Here is a 23,160-nt window from a genome sequence, read left to right on the forward strand (position 1 = left end):
AGTGTTACTATTAATAAAAACTCAATGTTTGGTGTGTTTTGTAGTGATTTGGCAAAACTAACATGTTCTTTCTTCCTTCTCATTCAATCCTAAAAACGAGTTAAGTCATATAAAAGGTGGGACGAAATACATAAATAAATCTAGACTAAAAACATATATCCATAAAATAAAAGACTTTAACCCTTTTTAATGAAACCAACAAAATACATGCATGGAATTCTAGTATTTACTTTCAACAAAACCAAGAAACCAATTAGTCTTTTAATATCATCAAGGCTAGACACATCAAAGTTAAAACATCATGGGTCAAATTAGTCTTGCACTTTTACCAACACACCCCAGAATTTGTGTATTTTTCAAACTCCGTGTATGGACATGCTACTGGAATGGAGTGTGTCTACACTAGTGCTACTCATTTCAAATCCAAAATTCAGGTGATTAGTGGGGCAAAACACACTCGCAAAATTAGCAACTACAATCCTCTGAGGAGCAATACATCATCTAGCAAGCATAAAACTACTATATGGATGTATAAAAAAATTACATAGAATATTAACTCCGATCATATTTGTTCAAGTTTTATTATTATTTGACAACTCTTGAGAAAGAGAGTCTTTAACACCACTTGTTTGTCCTTCACTTATTTTTCTTATTTTTCAAGAGTGTTTTATAACCTAAGAGACTCTTATGCTTGTACTCTGTATGATGGAAATATCCTTCACAAACTCACATATATATACAACTCTAGGCTAGGGATCTCTCATATTCCTTTGTCTTTATTGTTTCCTCCCATCAACAAAAATAGTTACACTCTTCACACTAAATATTCTTAATCCTTATCACATAATTACATGTAACTCATGGACTTAAAGCATGGTAATTATCATTACATAAATATTAGGATTAAAGACAAAAATAGTCCCCTAACTTTGGCTACTCGTTTTAGTCCTTTAACTTTTGCGTTCTCATTTTAGTCCCGTAACTTTTCAAAACCACTCAATTTGGTCCCCCGACAGAATCTAAAAGGAATATGCGCGGAGCTGGGCTAAATTTTGGACCATTTTACCCCTGAACTACTTTCAAGAGCGAATTTTAGTCCATTATTCACTATTCTTGCATGTTTATGCATTTTTTACCCATGCTCGCCTAGAATGGTATCAGAGCCTAGATTTATTGAAAAAATATATGATTATATTATATTTTGATATTATCAATCCACTAATGGAGGAGACTCTTTGAGAGAAATGGAACCGAACGAAAGTTCGAGTTACTCTGAAAATAGGGAATATTTTCAGATTTTGGTACAGAGAACAAAATTTCTTATGGAAATTCTTGACAAGTGTTACAGCAGTCCCAAGAGGATTGATCCAAGACTTCTCACTCCGGAAGAGGAAAAAGAATGGCTGAGAAATTTCGAAGTCCGACAAGTGCTACCAGGAAATGCAGTGAGGCGTCTACACACCACTGAAGTCCATGGTAGAATCCCCACCAGGAGAAGGGGAATGGGTAAATTCCTACATAATTTCAGTGATAAAAATTATGACTGATTGGAAGAAACTCGAGCCGGATACATCAAAGATCTCTCAAGGTCTGAGAGAGATACAAAAGACGGTTCAAGACTATGGACATAGGTTAATATATATACCTATGAAAATAGAATCTTTAAGCCGAAAGGTGGACGAGGTCTTTAAGATCCTTCCCGATCTACATAAGGGTCTTACAGATATGAAAAGAAATCAACGGAGAGCCCTGAGACATCTAGATCCAGACAGGAGCGAATCAGGGACGCCCTTGGAACAATACCTCTTCTACACAAAAAGGGGAAGGCCTCTGAGATTCCAAAGTCGAAGTCCAGAGAAGGTCTGATTATCGCATCTATCAGATCAATAAAATAATGGAGGTAACAAGAGCGGATCTATCAGATCTATAAGAATTGGCAGAATTCTTTTTCCAACTGGGAATTGTGGATTTAGTTAATATCCAGACAAATGAAATCACTCCAACACTACCACCGCCGGAGGGAAGTACATGTTCTAATGATCCTCCACAGGATCAATCGATGAGAGAAAGTGCGAGTTTCCACACTAATGCCACTCCAACGTTTGTGGGAACTAGGCTAAAGGAAAATCCAGGAAGAAATCCAAAAAGAGTGACGGAGAATACACCTTGGGCAAGGACCATGCTGCAGCCTTTACATCCATATGGCGCTATATTGAATCTGGATATTATCGATTTCTGAAATACCAAGAAATTGATAGACGAATGGGTTACGACAATCAAGATAACATCAACTACCCTAGAGCTTGACAAAGAAAACTTCATAAAGCTTGTGGAGTTGAGCTTAGAGGGATCTGTAAAGATCAGATGGGATAATACCTCAGAAGATACCAAAGCCAGCATCCTTGCCAGAGATTCAAAAGGTGCCATAGTAGACCCGGCTAGGAAGATTTATCAAGATACACTTCATCGGAGATGGATACTTAGAAGGAAGTAGAGCAGAAAAGGCTAGAGAATATGCACAGGCTCTCTTCAGCTTTGAACTTAGAAGTATTTGCGCAGTAGATGAATACATCTATTGGTTTCGTAAGTATTTCTTCCAGAGAGGAGTAGCAACGGAAGTAGCAGCTCCAATGTTCTTCGCAAAGATATGCATTCCATGGAGGAAAATGTTGATCCAGTCATACAAAGTACCTGAAGGACAGCTAGATTCAGTGGCGTAAAGAATGTCTTTCCTTAAAGACAAACTGAAGGATTGGTGTTATAAAACATCCATCCAGAACAATATAAAAAGACTGAGAGGTAAAATCAAGCGAACCCCTCTTTGTTGTGATAACAATGATTTTTCAACTATTATAGGAGAATCAAGTGAGCCAAGGAAAAGGAGGAAACATAATAGTGACTCCTACTCTAGGAGTTCCAGAAGAACCTTTTCCCAGCAGAGATCATGGTGGTCTAAGTCCAAAGCCAGAACATACAAATCTGGACAGAAAATAGGACCAACAAGGGTTTCATCCCAAGGATCTAGACAAACCGATGCAAGATCCACTGAAAGTTTCAGACAGGCCCATAGCTGAGCCAATGAAAGTTTCAAAAATTGCAATTGCTGGACTTGTGGAGCAAAAGGACATATATCTCCCGATTGCCCGCAGAAATGTGGTGAATCGAGAAAATCTGAAGCCACAGATGATATCTTAGATGCAATATACTATGGCGATTTGGTACCTATCTATCAATTCGAAGATCTTCCTTCAGACGAAAGCGTTTATGAAGAAGAAATAGAGACTGATTCTGATAGATCTTCAACCGAGTTAGAATAATTACAACGAAGGAGATAGGCTTTAAACTTCTAAAAGCCTATCAGGATTCTTTTCCAAAATGATGATGTCAAACAAAATCATGGAAAGAATCATGCGGCAGGATTCCAACCTCAGCCCATACGATGTATTTAGGATTGGAGGAATTAGGAAAGTCCTGAACCAGATAGGACTGGCCAAAGGAAGCATCACACAATCTACAAAGTAAGTTCAGGTGAGTTTGCTATACCTATGAAACTTACTGGTAATGTGATGGAGATGCAATTAATTCCTAAAGAAGAAATTCTTGAAGAATTGAGTAAGCTTAGAGAAGAAGTAACTATTACTATGAAATGGATCCACATAGGGACTATCCACATGGATCCACATTGGGAACGGCTCCCTCGGACGCCTTCCCCGGGCGTCGAACAACCGACTCAAAACTGGTATGGACAAGGGGAATCCGACTGTATGGTCCCTACGGATTCTCATGCAATGTGATAACTACCCGGTGGTCTGAATGTCAAAGTGAAGAAATTCAACCAAGCGCGGGTAAACGGTGGGAGTAACTATGACTCTCTTAAGGTAGCCAAATACCTCATCATCTAATTAGTGACGCGCATGAATGGATTAACGAGATTCCCACTGTCTCTGTCTACTATCCAGCGAAACCACAGCCAAGGGGACGGGCTTGGCGGAATCAACGGGGAAAGAAGACCCTGTTAAGCTTGACTCTAGTCCGACTTTGTGAAATTACTTGTGAGATGTAGGATAAGTGGGAGCCGAAAGGCGAAAGTAAAATACCACTACTTTTAACGTTATTTTACTTATTCCGTGAATTGGAGGTGGGGCACGCCCCTCTTTTTGGACACAAAGCGCGCTCCGGCGGGCCGATCATTGTCAGGTGGGGAGTTTGGCTGGGGCGGCACATATGTTAAAAGATAACGCAGGTGTCCTAAGATGAGATCAACGAGAACAGAAATCTCGTATGGAACAAAAGGGTAAAAGCTCATTTGATTATGATTTCTGGTACGAATATGAACCGTGAAAGCGTGGCCTAACGATCCTTTAGACCTTCAGAATTTGAAGCTAGAGGTGTCAGAAAAGTTACCATAGGGATAACTGGCTTGTGGCAGCCAAGCGTTCACAGCGACGTTGCTTTTTTATCCTTCGATGTCGGCTCTTCCTATCATTGTGAAGCAGAATTCACCAAGTGTTGGATTGTTCACCCACCAATAGGGGACGTGAGCTGGGTTTAGACCGTCGTGAGACAGGTTAGTTTTACCCTACTTATGACAGTATCGCAATAGTAATTCAACCTAGTACGAGAGGAACCGTTGATTCGCACAATTGGTCATCGTGCTTGGTTGAAAAGCCAGTGGCGCGAAGCTACCGTGCACTGGATTATGACTGAACGCCTCTAAGTCAGAATCCGGGCTAGAAGCGATGCGTACGCCCGCCATTCGCTTGCCGACCCGCAGTAGGGGCCCCCGGGCCCCCAAGGGTACGTGTCGTTGGCCAAGCCATCGCGGCGGACGAGCCGCGCTGGCCGCTTTGAAGTACAATTCCCATCGAGCGGCGGGTAGAATCCTTTGCAGATGACTTAAATACGCGACGGGGTATTGTAAGCGGCAGAGTGCCCTTGCTGCCACGATCTGCTGAGATTCAGCCATTTGTCGTTTCGATTCGTCCCTCCCCCCCTCCTCCATGTCCCCTCTAATCCTCATTCTTTTGCCCGAGACAGCCAGGAGGCTACCCCCGGCTCGTGTGCCTTGTTTCGCCTGAGTCCTGAAAAAATGGCCAAGTCCCGGATCAAAACTGGACCGTCGCTCGACCCCCACAGGGCGAGCGTGTGCGCGCTTCCGCACGAAAGAGATGGTACCTTGCGTGAAATAACGAAAATCCAACACGTGCGCATCGATCGGGTCGTCCATGTCCTTCGGCGTGTGGCGCATGTCATCCGTGCCCGTGGCCTTGCTCGCCGTCCGCGTCCCCGAGAATGTGCCGGACAGCCCGGTGGAAACGGGCGTTGTCCAAGGCTACAGCCGCCGAACGTCAAGTGCACGGCCGTAGGTCGGCCGGACGTTGCCCGCAAGCGCTGCGGCGCCTGCTGCCGTCCGCCCCAACGTGCCCACGTCGGCAGGGGCCTACTCAAGCCTGTGCGCACGTCGGCAGTGGTCGGCCAGGCCTCCGCGCATGTCGGCAGTGGTCGACCAAGCTTCCGCGCACGTCGGCAGTGGTCGGCCCAGGCCTACGCGTGCATCGGCAGTGGTCGGCCAGGCCTGCGCGCACGTTGGCAGTGATCGGCCCAGGCGCGCGCCCGTCTGATGCCGCCTGCCCGCTCGCGAGCTTGCGTAGGCAGCGGTCTGCCCAGGCCTGCGCGCACGTCGGCAGTGGTCGGCCAAGGAGCGCGCGCTCAGGTCGGCAGGGGCTGCCTGCGCGCGCGCCCGTCTACCTGCTCACGGGCGTGCCTGCCCGTTCCCTTGCTCGCCGTCTGCGTCCCCGAGAATGTGCCCTATAGCCCAGTGGAAATAGGCGTTGTCCTTGGCTACAACTGCCGAACGTCGACAATGGAGTGCAGAGGCTCCAGGCGCACGCGCAAGTCGACAATGGTCGGCCAAGGCGCGCGCGCGCATGTCGGCAGTGGTAGGCCAGGCCTGCGCGCTGTGCGCACGTCGGCACTGGTTGGCCCAAGCTTGTGCACACGTTCGGCAGTAGTCGGCCAGGCCTGCGCGCACGACGGCAGTGGCAGGCCGGCGGGGGCTGTCTGCACGAGCGCCCATCTGCTGTCGTTTGCTTGAACGCGCCCGTGGGAAGGGCCGGTAGGGGCTGCTTGTGCGGGCGCCCGTTTGCAGTCCTCTACTTGTGCGCGCCCGTCGGCTGTGTCTGCACAGCCCGGCAGGGGCTACTCGCACGAGCACCCGTCTGCCTGTACGCGCGGGTCGGCACTGTCTGCACAGGGGCACGCGCATGTCGGTAGTGGTCAGCCAGGTGCGCACGCGTAGGTCGGCAGGGGCTTCCTACACGGGCTCTCGTTTGCCTGCACGCGCACGTCGGCAGTGTAGTAGAGGCTCTAGGCATGCGCGCGCACGTCGGCAGTGGTTGGCCTGGGGCACATGCGCGCACTTCGGCAGGGGCTGCCTGCATTATCCGCTACCGTCCGCCTGCACACACGCACGTTGGCAGGTGTTGTCTGCACCGTCTGCTGCCGTCCAACACTGCTATCGTGGCCGTCGCCTTCTATCACTCCGTTTTTTGGCAACCTTTGCAACACTCATTCTAATTATGACATTAGAATGTAAAGACATCTTGCCCACGGCTTATTTGTCAGGTCTCGAAACATCCTGAAGCTTGTTTGTCTGATTTTGATGATTGTGGGAAGACAATTGACAGTGCATTATCCAAAAACATCGATGTTGCTCCATCTGATAACTAGCACGGAAGTGCTCATGAAGAGGCAATTCTCATGTATACATAATGTTTTTGTTGGAAAACAAGGGATTTGAAAGTGACTCATCTAATTTTTTCCGATGCTTTTTCAAACTTTTGGGACGTATAATATGACTGATCGATATTAAAGTAAATATTTCGCGATACAAATATGAGCATTAAAAATAAAAATATTATCCCACATATTTTTCTCACTTGTCCAATGTGTCTTCATATTTTTCCCATTTTTTCCTTTTATTTATAATTTTTTTAATAATTAAAATAATTAAATAAATATTTTCATTACTCAAAAATAAATTATTTCAAGAAAATTAAATTAATCATGTGATTTTGGGGTGACATGCAAATTTTCATGCAAAAATACGGTAGAAAGCTTAAAAAAACGGCAAAAAAGTGCCTTACTCAGCCTTTTCAATGTCTAGTCCTGTCACAAGGCTTTTTTTTTAAGCCTCTTATAGGGGGAGGTGGGTGCTTGAGGGGGGTCTGGGCGCTGGGGGCGGGCAGGGGTAAGGCGGCCCCCCCGCAGCCCCCAAGTCTCGGCTGCCCTCATCGCTTGGGTATGGCTTGTGTTGGACTTGTTTTGGCGGCGAGAGTCCGACGAGCTTTTCCGGCGGGGCGCTTGAGCAGGGGTCTACGGTATTGCGAACGGCCGATGCCCATTTGCATCATGTGCGCCGAACGCCATCACGTCCACAATGGCAAACCGTCGGGGGTGAGCTTCAATTGCGATTTGCTAGAACATATCGCACACGAGCTCCATCGAAGCAAGGTTGGTCGGTCCGCTTATGCGAGGGGTGGGCCTCCCCTCGCATAAGCAGAGCGATGTGGGTGCCGTCGGAATCCCACGGTCGGGGGTGCTTGGCGCCACCTGTGGCTTGCGATGCTAAAATTAGTAGCTTGTGGTGGGCAAACGTCGGCAATCCCGGCATGCAAGGCTCCCACTCGGGAGCTGGGGTATGCTTTTGGGTGCGATTGCTAGTAGCCCGTTGCCTGCGAAAATGGAGGCGTCGGGGGCAGCCAGAGACGGCCCGCACAAGCAAGCCGCTCCGGTCCCTATATTTGTGCTCCTCGGTTCCCAACTCGTGAATCGTCCCGAATCTTCGTGCCTACAGCGGCATGCTTGGGCGTGCTTGCTATCGTTCGCCTGCCGCGACGCTTAAATGCATCGTGGGACGGCAGGCATTGGCTTGTGTGCTCGGGCATTGCGTACGTAATGGGCGCGTCAGTGGTGATTGGCGTTTGTGGGCATGTTGGATCCCTGCTCGGGCAACGACAACATCCCCCCAAGCCGCTTCAGTTGTAGGTCACCCATTCATTAGTTGGATCACGAAGTCTTGTAATGCTTGCCTCGATCACCCATTCGCACGAGAGGCGTTGCCCCAGATATCTCGCAGCCCGCAGGGCAACCTTACACGTCACACGGAGCCTCTCTGCAGTCTCGGAGCCCAACGTAGGCCATCCTGGCCCTACGCTGCCCGTCAGGTCTCCAAGCCCTTCGGGGACTCTAACGCTCCTCTCATGAGCTGCCTAGAGCTGGCTCTTGAGGGCCCCCATCATGCCCCTAAGAGATGCTCATTTAGTGCAGACGTCATGAACGGGCGCCCGTCTGCTGCCGTCTACTTGCGCGCGCGCGTCGGCAGTGTGTGCACAGTCGCGCGCGTGCACGTTGGCAGTGGTCGGCCAGGTGGCGTCGGCTGCCGTCTGCCTGCACGCGTGCATGTCGGCAGGGGCTGTCCGCACCGTGTACTGTCGTCGTGTCACAGGCTGCACCTTGGGCTAAAGGTCGGTTGTAACATGAGCGGGCAACTAGGGGATGTCGGCCAGCACGCAGCGACGATGGAGCGCAACCTTGGGCGCGAGTAAGAGCTTAATGTGTGAAGGAGAGTGCTTTATCCTTGGAGATGCGAGAAAAGTGCACTCCTTAGCGTTAAGCCTATTATAAGCGGGGCATGCAGTGGTGAGCTCCATCCAGCCCTCCTTGTGCACGACGGCAGTAGCTTGAGAAGACGTCTACAGTAAATGAGCATCTCTTGTGGGTATGATGGGGAGCCTTCAAGAGCCAGCTCTAAGCAGCTCATGAGAGGAGCGCTAGAGTCCCCGAAGGGCTTGGAAACCTGACGAGCAGCGTAGGGCCAGGATGGCCTACGTTGGGCGCCGAGACGGCCGAGAAGTTTTATGTGATGTGCAGGGTTGCCCTTGGGCTGCGAGATATCAGGGGCAGCACCTCTCGTGCGAATGGGTAATCGAGCCAATCATTCGAAAACCTCGTGATCCAACTCATGGAATGCGCTATCGATTTCTAACCGTCAATGGGGGTCCATTGCCTAAAGATGAGCGGGGTTGGGACGACGCCGCACTGTGGGCATATTGTGAAGCCAAAGCGGAAAGGCAAGAAGGCATGTCAGGAATGCCGTGCGAGACAATGGCAAGATGTCAGCATAGCGATTGGGCTTCGGACTTATGATGCGGTCCTACTTGGGCGAGGCATGGAAGGTGGCCATGATGAGTGCGAGGGCCTAGGATGTACCGAGTGAGTGTTGGGCATGAGATGGGCGTTGCGGGCGCATGCGTAGTGTCGTAATGCCGAGACGGAGCGAGGATGCTCCTTGCCATTAAGCAATGCGTCGTCAGGTTCCGAGATTGTGGGAGAGACGCTAAGGCACGAGTGCCGAGAGCCTTAGCGAGTATGGGCATTCTGGATAGGCGAGCGCAAGGGCAAGCGGTGCAGTGCTAGGAGGTGTTCAGATATCGCTCTAGCGAGTTTCAGTGTCGAGGACACGCGACGGACTGTCGCTATACTGATATGTGCGAAGGCCGGTCGAAGGTTAGGCGTTACCTTTAAGGCCGCACAGGTGAAAAATATATGAGAATTACATTCCGCTGCGAGAAAGAAGAGCACGCCTGTGCGAGTTCGTATCAAAGCCTCGTTCCCTACATGGGGCGAGGTAATTGCGAGCTTGGAGGACGAGACCTCCCGGTTGACGAATGGCATATGAGCTCTACGTTAGGTTGAGGCGAGTTGGCATCAGTTGAGACAAAATCATATCGTTGTGATTTTGAGAGACATCATATGATTTTGGGGGACGTCTACTGCAGAGATCATGTTGGGTAGAATCCTTTGTGCGCATTTAGGCTGCTTTGGAGAGCAAGTGGCTACCGCCCAACTTCATTGTTATTGGTTGGCAGGTGTGTGGGTGCCGTACATGTGTCGGGCGAGCTGTCAACCGTGGTTCAAAGCTTTTCGGCAGATTGATATTCAGATTTCAGAGTTCACTTGGCTTCCCTGAGCGAGAGGGGGACATGCCGATCGTCGGGTGGACTGCGAGAGCCATGTTTGTGAGTGAGTGTAGCAACCATGTGTGCGGATTGCCGCAAGCCAGGAGGCTGTCGTCCCAACGAGGCTGTTTTGATGGGCGAGATACCTGTGACGCCCCAAAAATTATAATATATAGTTGGGAGATTAATTGGTAATTTTTTATAAAACTTAGTTAATTAGTAAATAAATTATGGGCCATAATTGGAATATAATAACACTTGAATGAATTAAATTGGAGCTCGTTATAACATTTGAGAACAAATTATAGTAATTAAGAAAATTAAAAAGGACGTGATTGGTATTTTAAGAAAAGTTTAATTAAATATATATAATAATAATAATAATACTTTATATATATAAATAGTATATATATCTGTGTGTAATAAGTGAGGAGAGAGAGAGTTTGAAATGGAGGCGGTGGGGCCTCTCTCTTCACCCAATTTCATTTTAAAATACATACACTACACGCATACACATTACACACACACACAATACAAGTAGTGGAAATTGCAATTGTTCGGCCGAAAACCGAAGAGAGAAACCGAGGTACGAAAATATAATTTTAATTTTTATTAATTTATATAATTATATTATTTAATTAGTTCATTCATTAAATATTATTTATACTAAGTGATGTACTATTTAATTGGAGTATTTTACGAGTTTGGCTATTTAAATTAGTATCGTATTAAATATCACAATTGCTATAAAAATGATATAGTTGGGTAATTAAAATATTAGATTTGTTAGCTTTAATTATTATTATAGCTAATTTACACAATTCCATCGAAATGATTAACCAAATATGTAATTCTATGTATTATTGCTTAATTAAATTGTATAGCAACAATAAATTGACAGAAAATTCATAGAAATGTTTCGAAAAGTTATACTTAAAGAATATTATGTTGTGAAAGAGAGAAAATGGGGTTTCAGTGGTAATATAATTTACGGATGTTATTAAAAATGATAGCTATAAATATATAAGGGGTTTCGTTAAATAAATTTCTATGAATCACTTGATAAATTATAAATATTTTTATGAAGCCTATAGTGTCTAGTTATTGAGAACTAGGACGAAGATTTATATTTTGATAAAAGTGGAGTATTAAAGAATTATTGGAAATCGTACAAAAGAGATTTAATATTATATTTAAAAGAAATTATGATATTCTCGATATATTAATTGTATATGGTATAACTCATTATAGGCTACGGTGGTGAAGTGAAAGGACTGACAATTAGCGATTGAGTAGAAAGAAACGTTGTAAGGTCGAGGTAAGTAAATAATTAGTATTATCTATATATGTCCTCTTTATTTGTGGTATTACTGTTATATGATTTTTTGGTTTAAGCTGACTTTGATTTATCTGAAAATATATATGAGTGGTGAATGATGTAATTTGATTGACGATAATGTGTACGTGGAATGAGAAAGTACGTTGAAATATTATGTTTGTTGTTTGATGTGTTGTGAGTGTCTGAGAATGAGAATGTATTGATATATGGTTTTACATTGCTAGTTGCTTACAAGAATGGTGATATGTGGAAATGAGGGAGTGGTGGAAATTGAATATAATTGTGGTGTGAATACCCCTTGACGTGTTGAAAATGCTATGTGCGAAAAGAAAGTGCTATGTGCGAAAAGAAAAAGCTATGTGCGCAATGAAAGAGCTTTGATGCAAAATGAAAATGCTATGTGCGAAATGAGATTGATGAGCCGGCTGTCAAGGGGATTCACTTAAATTTATATAACGGTGAGATTGAGTTGGTGGGAAAAACACAATATCACCTTCTGGTAAGCAAACTAGGAAAAATGGAGTTTGGTTAGTTGTCTCATTATGAGATAGTTATGTGGTATAATAAAGTTGATTATGTTGGAATTAAATTGATTGTATTCCATTCGTGTTGCTTGTTTATCTTGTTTGGGCTATGGTTGACATGCATATATAGATAGGACTGGTTATTTGCTTACTGAGTGACAGGCTCATTTCCCTGCTGACATTTTCTTTCAGGAATAGACTTTGAGGTATCTGACTGTTGAAGAATAGGTCAACGCGCTATACCCAGGCAGGTCGGGCCAGTATGCAGTTTTCTCCTCTTTGTCAGTTAGAGTACAAACTACATTTTGCTTGTACAGAGAGAATATAAGCGTACGGATTACTTGTGACGAATCACCTTGTGGTGTGTGATATGTATATATATATATAATGTTGTGGGTTGATAATACCTATTATGACGTTGGGGTTACGTATACACATGGATTAAATTATTATGTGCATTTATATATATAAACACAGGGATTACAATAAGTATGACGTTTAGGGTAGGTATAGCCCTTGTAGCAAAGGGGGTGCTACAATACCACCTTGAGTTGAGAGTGGTGGATGAAGGGCCACCTTCTCATTAGTCTGAAGACCTTCTAGCAGAGGAGGATCTGCTGAATATTCAGGAGCCGAAGCACAGTTGCACATGAGGTGCGTGCAACAAGCCACCCTTGGGGTTGCGAGGAGCATCGGAGATTTCAGAGGCGCACTTCACAAGACTTGGAACACAGTTGAGAGAATCGGGAAGAGAGTGTAGAGCCAGGCATAGATTTCCGAAGAGAGCGTAGAGAGGCACAGACTTCCGAAGATAGTGTAGAGAGGCACAGACTTCCAAAGAGAGTGTAGAGCCAGGCACAAACTTTCAACTTCAGTGAACAACAGTCGGGAAGAGAGTGTAGAGCGAGGCACAGACTTCCGACTTCAGCAGGCTACATTGAGAAGAGAGTGTAGAGAAAGGCACAGACTTCTAATGTGAGCGACTGTTGGGAAGAGAGTGTAAAGCGAGGCACAAACTTCCGACTTCAGCAAGCTACATTGAGAAGAGAGTCTAGGGAAAGGCACAGACTTCTAATGTGAGCGACATTGGGGAAGAAAGTGTAGACGAGTACACATACTTCCTGCTTGAGGCGATCAGGCAGTGTATCTGAGGCACTGTTTGTTGAGAGTTACCCGCCACCTTTGGAAGAGAGTGCAGAGAGAGGCGCAGACTTCCGTTCTATTTTAGTGTTGAATGAGTACATGAGAGACATTATATTTTGTGGGGGAGCCTAGCAACCGATTTAGGACGAAGGTGTAGACGAGCACACATACTTCCATTTGGGTTGAGTTGATCACCTCGGGTGCAGCAGAGGCATCGTTGTGGGAAATAACGTGTTGTGCTGGAGAGGTACTTCACGATGGAGCGCTCGAAAGAGCAGGAGGTCGGTCTGGTGTCGCAAGATACTGAGAGAGAGTATTGGGCACCGCATACACATCAATCCTTCGTGTATGTGTTGACGAGGACGTCAACAGAACGAGTGGGTGAGGGTGTCACAGGCTGCACCTTGGACTAGAGGTCGGCTGTAACACTTGTGGCGAACGTGCGGGCGACTAGGGAATGTCAGCCAGCACGCAGCGATGATGGAGCGCAACCTTGGGCGCGAGTAGGAGCTTTATGTGTGAAGCAGAGTGCTTTATCCTTGGAGATGCGGGAAAAGTGCACTCCTCAGCCTTTTAAGTGTTCTACTCTTGGAAAAGAGATTATTTTCTTAAGCCTATTATAAGAGGGGGCATGTAGTGGTGAGCTCCACCCAGGCCTCCCCGTGCACGACGACAGTAGCTTTAGAAGATGTCTGCACTAAATGAGCATCTCTTGGGGGCATGATGGGGGCCTTCAAGAGCTGGCTCTAGGCAGCTCATGAGAGGAGCGCTAGAGTCCCCGTAGGGCTTGGAAACCTGACTGGCAACGTAGGGCCAAGATGGCCTATGTTGGGCGCCGAGACTGCCGAGACTGCCAAGAGGCTCGTGTGATGTGAAAGGTTGCCCCGCAGGCTGCGATAGATCAGGTGCGAATGGGTGATCGAGGCAATCATTCGAAGACCTCGTGATCCAACTCATGGAATGCGCTATTAAGTTCAAGCAGTCCATGGCTGAAAGGCTGATCACCACATTGTGGGCATATTATGAAACCAAAGCTGAAAGGCTGTTGGGCATGCCGTGCGAGATAACGGCAAGATGTCGCCATAGCGATTGCGCCTCGGACTTATGATGCGGTCCTACTCGGGCAAGGCATGGAAAGCGGTCATGATGAGGGCGAGCGCGTAGGATGTACCGAGTGAGTGTTGGGCATGAGATAGGCGTTGCGGGCGCAAGCGTAGTGCCGTAATGCAGAGGTGGAGCGGGGATGCTCCTTGCCATTAAGCAGTGCGTCGGCAGGTTCCGAGATTGTGGGCGAGACGCTAAGGTACTAGTGTCGAGAGCCTCAACGAGTATGGGCATTCTGGATAGGCGAGCGCAAGAGCACGCGGTTCAGCGCTGGGAGGCGTTCAGATGTCGTGCTAGCGAGTTTCAGTGTCGAGGACACGCGACTGACTGTCGCTATACTCTGATATGTGCGAAGGTCGGTCGAAGGTTAGGCGTCACCTTTGAGGCTGCACAGGCGAAAAATATATTAAAATTACATTCCGTTGCGAGAAAGAAGAGCACGCCTGTGAGACTTGGTATCAGAGCCTCGTTGCCTTCATGGGCCAAGGTGAATTTCGAGCCTGGAGGACGAGACCTCCCGGTTGATGAATGGCATATGAGCTCTACGTCAGGTAGAGGCGAGTTGGCATCAGTTGAGACCATCAGTTGAGACAAAATCATATCGTTGTGATTCTGAGAGACATCATATGATTTTGGGGGACGTTTACTCCAGAGATCATGTTGGGTAGAGTCCTTTATGCGCATTTAGGTTGCTTCAGAGAGCAAGTGGCTACGGTCCAACTTCATTGTTGTTAGTTGGCAGGTGTGTGGGTGCCGCAGATGTGTTGGGCGAGCTGTCAACCGTGGTTCAAAGCTTTTCGGCAGATTGATATTCAGATTTCAGAGTTCACTTGACTTCCCTGAGCGAGAGCGGGACATGCCAATGAGTTGGGTTGACTGCGAGAGCCATGTTTGTGAGTGAGTGTAGCAACCATGTGTGCTGATTGCCGTAAGCCAGGAGGCGGTCGTTGCAACGAGGCCATTTTGGTGGGCGAGATACCACCTTGAGTTGAGAGTGGTGGATGAAGGGCCACCTTCTCATTAGTATGAAGAGTTTCTAGCAGAGGAGGATGTGCTGAATATGCAGGAGCCGAATCACAGTTGCACATGAGGTGCGTGGAACAAGCCACCCTTGGGGTTGCGAGGAGTGGACGTTGAGACCCTTTTCGTTGTGGGCAGTATTCAGTGCGAGCCGTGTGTGGCCGAGAATTATGTGATGAAGTGCTATTGTGGTAGGTGAGGGTGCGTCTAGAGAGAGAGACGGCACGCTTCAAGAACCAAGGAGCATAGGCATCAGTTAAGTGAGAAAGATAACTTGTGTGGAGTTTGAGTGGGAGCAGCCCACTAATCCATGTGTTGGGTGCTCGCCAGGAGCACGAGTTTGAGCTGAATTGAGAAGGTTCCTCGACGGGATTCTGACACCATATTTTGGGCTCTTTGGTCTAAGGATTTTCGACGGGGATTACCGAGTTGAGAATCGCGAGGGGAGCATCAAGCTCCATCGGCACCATGTACGGCATGGTGCGGCCGGGTCGGTCGGGCTTAGAGTTAAATTTGAGTTTGAGGCGCTTGAGTTTGACTTTCGCGCAAGCCAGATTTGAACGTGATATTAGGGCAGGGATTGGGAGCGAGAAACCCCAACCTTGTTAGTGCAGTCGAGACAGGAGTTGAACATCCCATTCTTGTTAGTGATTGGACAGATGCGAGACTAGCGTTTGGAGTTTACTGCTAGATGGGAATTCATAGATCCTATCCTTGCAGTTGCAGTCAAGCGCTTGGGCCAAGGCAATGAGATTGAGTTTTGCGGTCGAGTAGGATTTGAGCTTGGTCGTCAACCAGACTCGGGGCAGGGGTCTCATTTTCACATTGGGTTGAGCGAGAACCCTTTGTAGAGACGTTCGGTCTACGAGCGGCGCGGTCCCGACAGTTGGGCATTTGGCCCATTAGGTGTTTGCAAGTGTCTAAGTGTGGTCTACCAAAGGGGCGGGTTTGCGTGTTTGCCGAGGGCGGCAACACCTCGTGTGGGTGAGGGAGTGCGAAGAGTGCACATAGACTCCCACTTCGCACGTCATTCCATATTAATTCGAGTGTATATGAGGCACTATCTTGAGGAACATCAGACACTCCTTTCATTCCAGATCAATTCGAATGTATTGGAGGCAGTATCTTGAGGAGCATCGGATATTTCAGAGGCGCACTTCACAAGATTTTGAGCATAGTTGAGAGAATTGGGAAGAGAGTGTAGAGCTAGGCACAGACTTCTAAAGAGTGTAGAGAGGCATAGACTTCCGAAGACAGCGTAGAGCCAGGCACAGACTTCCGACTTCAGCAGGCTACATTGAGAAGAGACTGTAGAGAAAGGCACAGACTTGTAATGTGAGCGACGGTTGGGAAGAGAGTGTAGAGCGAGGCACGAACTTCCGACTTCAGCAAGTTACATTGAGAAGTGAGTCTAGAGAAAGGCACAAACTTCTAATGTGAGCGATATTGTGGAAGAGAGTGTAGACGAGTACACAGACTACCTGCTTGAGGCTATCAGGCAGTGTATCTGAGGCATTGTTTGTTGAGAGTTACCTGCCACCTTTGGAAGAGAGTGCAGAGAGAAGCGCATACTTCCGTTCAATTTTAGTATTAAATGAGTGCATGAGAGACACTATGTTTTGTGGGGGAGCTTAGCAACCGATTTAGGACGAAGGTGTAGACGAGCACACAGACTTTCGTTTGGGTTGAGTTGATCACCTCGAGTGCAGCAGAGGCATCGTTGTGGGAGATAACGTGTTGTGCTGGAGAGGCACTTCACGATGGAGCGCTCGAAAGAGCAGGAGGTCGGTCTGGTGTCGCGAGATACTGAGAGAGAGTATTGGGCACCGCATACACATCAATCCTTCGTGTATGTGTTGACGAGGATGTCAACAGAACGAGTGGGTGAGGGTGTCACAGGCCGCACCTTGTGCTAGAGGTTGGCTGTAACACTTGTGGCGGACGTGCAGGTGACTAGGGGATGTCAGCCAGCACGCAGCAATGATGGAGCGCAACCTTAGGCGCGAGTAGGAGCTTAATGTGTGAAACAGAGTGCTTTATCCTTGGAGATGCTGGAAAAGTGCACTCCTCAGCCTTTTGAGTGTTCTACTCTTGGAACAAGAGATTATTTTCTTAAGCCTATTATAAGGGGGGGCATGTAGTGGTGAGCTCCAGCCAGCCCTACCCGTGCACGACGGCAGTAGCTTTAGAAGACGTCTGCAATAAATGAGCATCTCTTGGGGGCATGATGGGGGCCTTCAAGAGCCGGCTCTAGGCAGCTCATGAGAGGAACGCTAGAGTCCCCGTAGGGCTTGGAAACCTGACTGGCAACGTAGGGCCAGGATGGCTTATGTTGGGCGCCGAGACTGCCGAGAGGCTCGTGTGATGTGAAAGGTTGCCCCGCAGGCTGCGATAGATCAGGTGCGAATGGGTGATCGAGGCAATCATTCGAAGACCTCGTGATCCAACTCATGGAATGCGCTATTAAGTTCAAGCAGTCCATGGGGGTCCTTTAGCTAAAGATGAGCGATCGTGGGATGATGCCGCACTGTGGGCATATTATGAAGCCAAAGCTGAAAGGCAAGGAGGCATGTTGGGCATGCCGTGCGAGATAATGGCAAGATGTCGGCATAGCGATTGCGCCTCGGACTTATGATCCGGTCCTACTTGGGCAACGCATGGAAGGCGGCCATGACGAGGGCGAGCGCCTAGGATGAACCAAGTGAGTATTGGGCATGAGATGGGCGTCGCCGGCGCAAGCGTAGTGCCATAATGCCGAGGCGGAGCGAGGATGCTCCTTCCCATTAAGCAATACGTCGACAGGTTTCGAGATTGTATGTTAAGGCACGAGTGCCGAGAGCCTCAGCGAGTATGGGCATTCTGGATAGACGAGCGCAAGGGCACGCGGTGCAGCAATGGGAGGCGTTCAGATGTTGCGCTAGCGAGTTTCAGTGTCAAAGACACGCGACGGACTGTGCCTATACTCTGATATGTGCGAAGACCTATCAAAGGTAAGGCGTCACTTTTGAGGCCGCACAGGGGAAAAGTATATCAGAATTACATTCCGCTGCGAGAAAGAAGAGCAAGCCTGTAAGACGTTGGCAGCGGCTGCGTACACCGTCTACTGCCGTCGGCCAGTGAGCGTTGGGGCGTCTGCTCCTGTCCGGCACTGCTCTCGTGCTCATCGCCTTCCATCATGCTGTTTTTCATAAACCTTTGCAACACTCATCCCAATGATGACATTAGAATGTAAAGACATCTTGCCCATCGATTATTTGTCAGGTCTCGAAATATCCCGAAGCTTATTTGTCCGATTTTGATGATTGTGGGAAGACAATTGACAGGGTGTTCCCGAAAAACATCGATGTTGCTCCATCTGATAACTCGTATGGAAGTGCTCATGAAGACGCAATGCTCATGTATACATAATATTTTTGTTGGACAACAAGGGATTTGAATGTGAACCCTCAAATTTTTTTCGCTGCTTTTTCAAACTTTTGGGACACATAATATAACTGAATATAATAAAATAAATATTTCGCGATACAAATACGATGCATAAAAAATAAAAATATTATTCCACATATTTCTCACTTGTCACATGTGTCTTCATATGTTTCCCATTTTTCCCTTTTATTTATTATTTTTTAATAAATAAAATAATTAAATAAATATTTTTATAAGTCAAAATTAAATTATTTCAACAAAAATGAATTAATCATGTGATTTTGAGGTGATGTGCAAAGTTTCATACAAAAATACGCTAAAATGCTTCAAAAAGGGCAAAAAAGTGCCTTCATCAGCCTTTTCAATGTCTAGTCTTGTCACAAGACTTTTTTTTTTAAGCCTATTATAGGGGGAGGAGGGTGCTTGAGGGGGGTCTGGGCGCTGGGGGCGGGCAGGGGCAAGGCGCCCCCCCGCAGCCCCCAAGCCTCGGCCGCCCTCATGACTTGTGCGTGGCTTGTGTTGGCCTTGTTTTGGCGGCGAGAGTCCGACGAGCTTTTCCGGTGTACGGTGTTGTGAGCGGCCAATGCCCATTTGCATTGTGTGCGCCGAACGCCATCACGTCCGCAACGGCAAACCGTCTGGGGCGAGCTTCCATTGCGATTTGCTAAAACATGGCCAACACGAGCTCCGTCCAAGCAAGGTTGGTCAGTCCGCTAATGCTTGTCGGCCTCCCCTCGCATAAGCAGACCGATGTGGGTGCAGTCGGGATCCGACGATCGGGGGTGCTTGTCGCCGCTTGTGGCTTGTGACGTTGAAATTAGTAGCTTGTGGTGTGCAAACGTCGGAAATCCCGGCATGCAAGGCTCCCGCTCAGGAGCTGGGGTATGCTTTTGGGTGCGCTTGCTAGTAGCCCGTTGCCTGCAAAAATTGAGGCGTCAAGGGCGGCCGGCGACGGCTTGCACCCCCGCCTGTCGACTTCCGGTAGCACCCACACAGCTTGGGTGTGCTTGTCGTTGTCTGTTGCCCGCGTCTCACGAGGCGCCTATCACACAACGCGTCGTGTGGCTAGTAGTCCGCTGACTACGTCCGCCAATACCTCCGCTCGGCACTAATGCAGCGCGCCGAATATATCAGAGTCGGGAGGAACAATCACAAAACAGTAAATTGCGCACGCGGATTCAGAAAACCAAATTGCATTGAACTGAAAATGCGTATACAATGATCAACGATGCTAGAGCAAGGGGTTCGCCTTGAGGGGGACTCCAACACGTCACTAAACCAAGCTTCTTGAACTCATTCCCCCCTATAATAGGCTTAAAAAAATAAATCCTATTGCATACACTAGACACTAGGAAAGCTGAAATTTGCAACTCAAGAGGCGTAACGTCCCCTTGAGGAATCTAAACAACATAAAGCAAATAACAAAGCAGTAACAAAGCAATAAAAGGCCTACACCTAAGACTCTAACACAGTTGGGTGTCCGTCGTCTGTCGATGAAGGCTGAGTGGTCGGCCATGTAGAACGGTTGAGTGGCCGAAGTGCGCGTCACGGGGGCCTAGTGTGCGGGCAGCCCGTGACATTCTCCCCCACCTGAGATAGCGACGTCCCCGGCGCTACGGAAGCACGGTACGCTTCGACAAGGGGTAGAAACGCCTTTAGGTTCGTCACTCGCTCCCAAGTGTTCTCCTCGCTGCTGCATCCCCTCCATTTCACCAAGTACTCTGTGTGGTCTTTCTTCGCGGTACTCGTCACTCGGTGATCTAGGATCGCTTCAGCCACCTTCTCCTTCATCTTCTTCAATTCGAGTTGTGGGCGGCTGGGTTGATTGCGGGTATCGTCTTCCCTGTCTGCTGAGTACTTCTTCAATTGGCTGACATGGAAGACGTTGTGGATCTTCCACCACGGCGGCAGCTCCACCTTGTATGCTACCGTCCCAATACGCCTAAGGACCGGCAAAGGACCAACATATTTCTGCATCAACCGAGGATCTCTCCCCCTTGATGACTTTGACAATCTCGGATCCGGGACCTTCACCAGCACCAGGTCTCCCGCATTGAACTCAACGAAGCGGCGATTCTGATCTGCATACTTCTTCATCCGCTTCTGAGCTGTCTCCAGGCAACTTTTAGCGATATCAACATTCTGCTTCCACTCCTGGGAGAAACTTCGAGCAAGAGGGGATCTCACACTTTGTGGGATGTCAAGAGTGTGAGGAAGGAGCGGCTGCTGCCCAGTGACGATTTCAAAAGCGCTCTTGTTAGTCGAAGAGCTCTTTTGAGCATTGAAACACAGCTGAGCGACATCCAGGAGCTTCACCCAATCCTTCTGCGTACCTCGCACAAAGTGCCGAAGGTAGTCCTCCAACATAGAATTAAAGCGTTCTGTCTGACCATCGGACTGTGGATGATAGCTCGAGCTCATGGAAAGTGTGGACCCGAGGAGTTTGAACAACTCGGTCCAGAAGACGCCAGTGAAACGGGAGTCACGATCACTGACAATATCTTTTGGCAGTCCCCAATGTTTGACGATGTGCTTGAAGAAGAGATGAGCCGTCCCTTCTGCTGTAACGTGTTTGGGTGCTGCGATGAATGTAGCATATTTTGACAAACGATCGACCACGACAATAATAGAGCCTAAGTCCCCGACTTTAGGCAATCCAGAGATGTAATCCATGGAGACGCTCTCCCATGGACGCTTTGGGATGGGAAGTGGTTGTAGCAAACCAGCCTTCTTCTGATGGTCTGCCTTGTCCTGCTGACAAATCAAGCAAGTGCGGACATACGTCTCGACATCGTCCCGCAGTTGTGGCCAATAGTAGGCCCTCTTCACCAAGGCAAACGTGCGCTCCTGTCCTTGGTGTCCCGCCCAAAGTGTGTCGTGGCATTCGGAAAGAAGTGATTTCCGTAGGTCCCCGCCTCTCGGAATATATACGCGGTTTCCCTTGGTCATCAACAATCCATCCTCGATCCAAAAGTGTCGAGCCTTGCCCTGCTCGACAAGCCGAATCAGGCCTTGCGCTGCGGGATCCCTCGGTAGTAACTCCCGCACCTGATCCTTCACAGAGATAGCAGCCGCGCTAGAGGAGAGCGCTGCTATCGACTCCAAGTTCGCCAAGTCCGCCCTGCGGCTCAAGGCGTCAGCTGCGTGGTTGCTGGAGCCGGCCCGGTACTCCAACACGAAGTGAAACTCTGACAACAACTCCTGCCAACGTGCCTGCCTACTGGTCAGCTTCGGCTGCGACATGAAATGACTCACTGCAGTGTTATCCGTCCTGACCACGAAGGGAGAGCCTAACAAATAGTGTCGCCATAGTCGAACGCAATGAACTACGGCCAACAACTCCTTCTCGTGCACTGAATAACGTCGTTCAGCATCCTTCAACTTTCTGCTCTCAAAGGCAACTGGATGGCCATCTTGCATCAGAACTCCTCCTAAAGCAAAGTCTGAAGCGTCTGTCTCCACCAAGAATGGCTTTGACATATCTGGTAAGGCCAACACAGGATCTGTCATCATCGCTCTCTTCAAATCATCGAAGGCTACTTGGCATTGGGGTGTCCAATTCCAAGTCTCCGTCTTCTTCAGTAAGTCTGTCAAAGGCCGTGCGATCGTGGAGTAGTCCTTCACGAAACGCCGATAATAGTTCGCCAAGCCAAGAAATGAGCGCAAGTCATGAACATCGCTCGGCGGTCTCCACTCCTCGATAGCCTGTACTTTCTTGGGATCCATCCGAATGCGTCCTCTCTCCACGATGTGTCCCAAGAAACTGATAGTCTCCCGAGCAAACGAGCACTTCGACACCTTCACGTACAGCTCGTGCTCGCGGAGTCTCGTCAGAACCTGCCGCAAATGGTCCTCGTGCTCGGCCAAGGTTCTGCTGTATATCACAATGTCGTCCAGGTACACCACCACAAACTCATCAAGAAAACCGTGAAGTACCTGGTTCATCAAGGTGCTGAAGGTTGCGGGAGCATTAGTTAGGCCGAAAGGCATGACAAGAAACTCGAAAGCTCCGTACCTCGTGACAACTGTCGTCTTCGCCTCATCACCCTCCTTGACTCGGACCTGCCAATAGCCCGACCTCAAGTCTATCTTCGTGAAGTAGTTCGCTCCACTCAAACGGTCGAAGCAGTCTGCCACCAACGGTATCGGGTACTTGTTCTTCACAGTGATCTTGTTCAGTGCCCGATAGTCACAACACAGGCGTAGGGAGCCGTCGGCCTTCTTCTGAAACAGGACCGGCGCTCCATACGGTGACTTCGCGGGTTTGATGATTCCGCTCTCCAACATATCCTTCAACTGCTTCCTAAGCTCCACAAGCTCAGGTTGCGACATTCTGTACGGTGCCCTGGCGGGCGGCCTCGTGCCAGGCACCAACTCAATCTCGTGATCCACTGCCCTCTTCGACGGTAGCTTCCGAGGCAGCTCGCCTGGCATCACGTCTTCAAACTCCATCAACAGTTTCTTAATGCCGCCCGGGATGGGCCCTGACACCTCTTCTATTTCATCAAGGCAAAGAGTGCACAAGTAGGATGGTTCATTCCGCTTGCGACCCTTCTCAAACTGCATGGCCGACAAATTCCTCTCT

General features: G+C 48.3%; 1 long non-coding RNA gene and 2 pseudogenes across 1 annotated transcript; 2 read left to right on the top strand and 1 right to left on the bottom strand.

Annotated features, from left to right (window-relative positions):
* Window positions 1–34: 34 nt before the first annotated feature.
* On the bottom strand, window positions 35–4,486 carry LOC148788003 (uncharacterized; annotated as a pseudogene).
* LOC148788004 (25S ribosomal RNA) lies at window positions 3,557–4,981 on the top strand (annotated as a pseudogene).
* Window positions 4,982–8,889: 3,908 nt separating this feature from the next.
* LOC148788005 (uncharacterized) lies at window positions 8,890–12,379 on the top strand. The gene is made up of 3 exons (XR_016065505.1): window positions 8,890–10,605; window positions 11,271–11,337; window positions 12,075–12,379. It is a non-coding gene; the product is annotated as an uncharacterized LOC148788005 (long non-coding RNA).
* The last annotated feature ends 10,781 nt before the right edge of the window (window positions 12,380–23,160 follow it).

The sequence above is a fragment of the Sesamum indicum genome, linkage group LG5 (genome assembly GCF_026168435.1).
Source record: "Sesamum indicum cultivar Baizhima isolate 11 linkage group LG5, ASM2616843v1, whole genome shotgun sequence".
Classification (NCBI taxonomy): Eukaryota; Viridiplantae; Streptophyta; class Magnoliopsida; order Lamiales; family Pedaliaceae; genus Sesamum; species Sesamum indicum.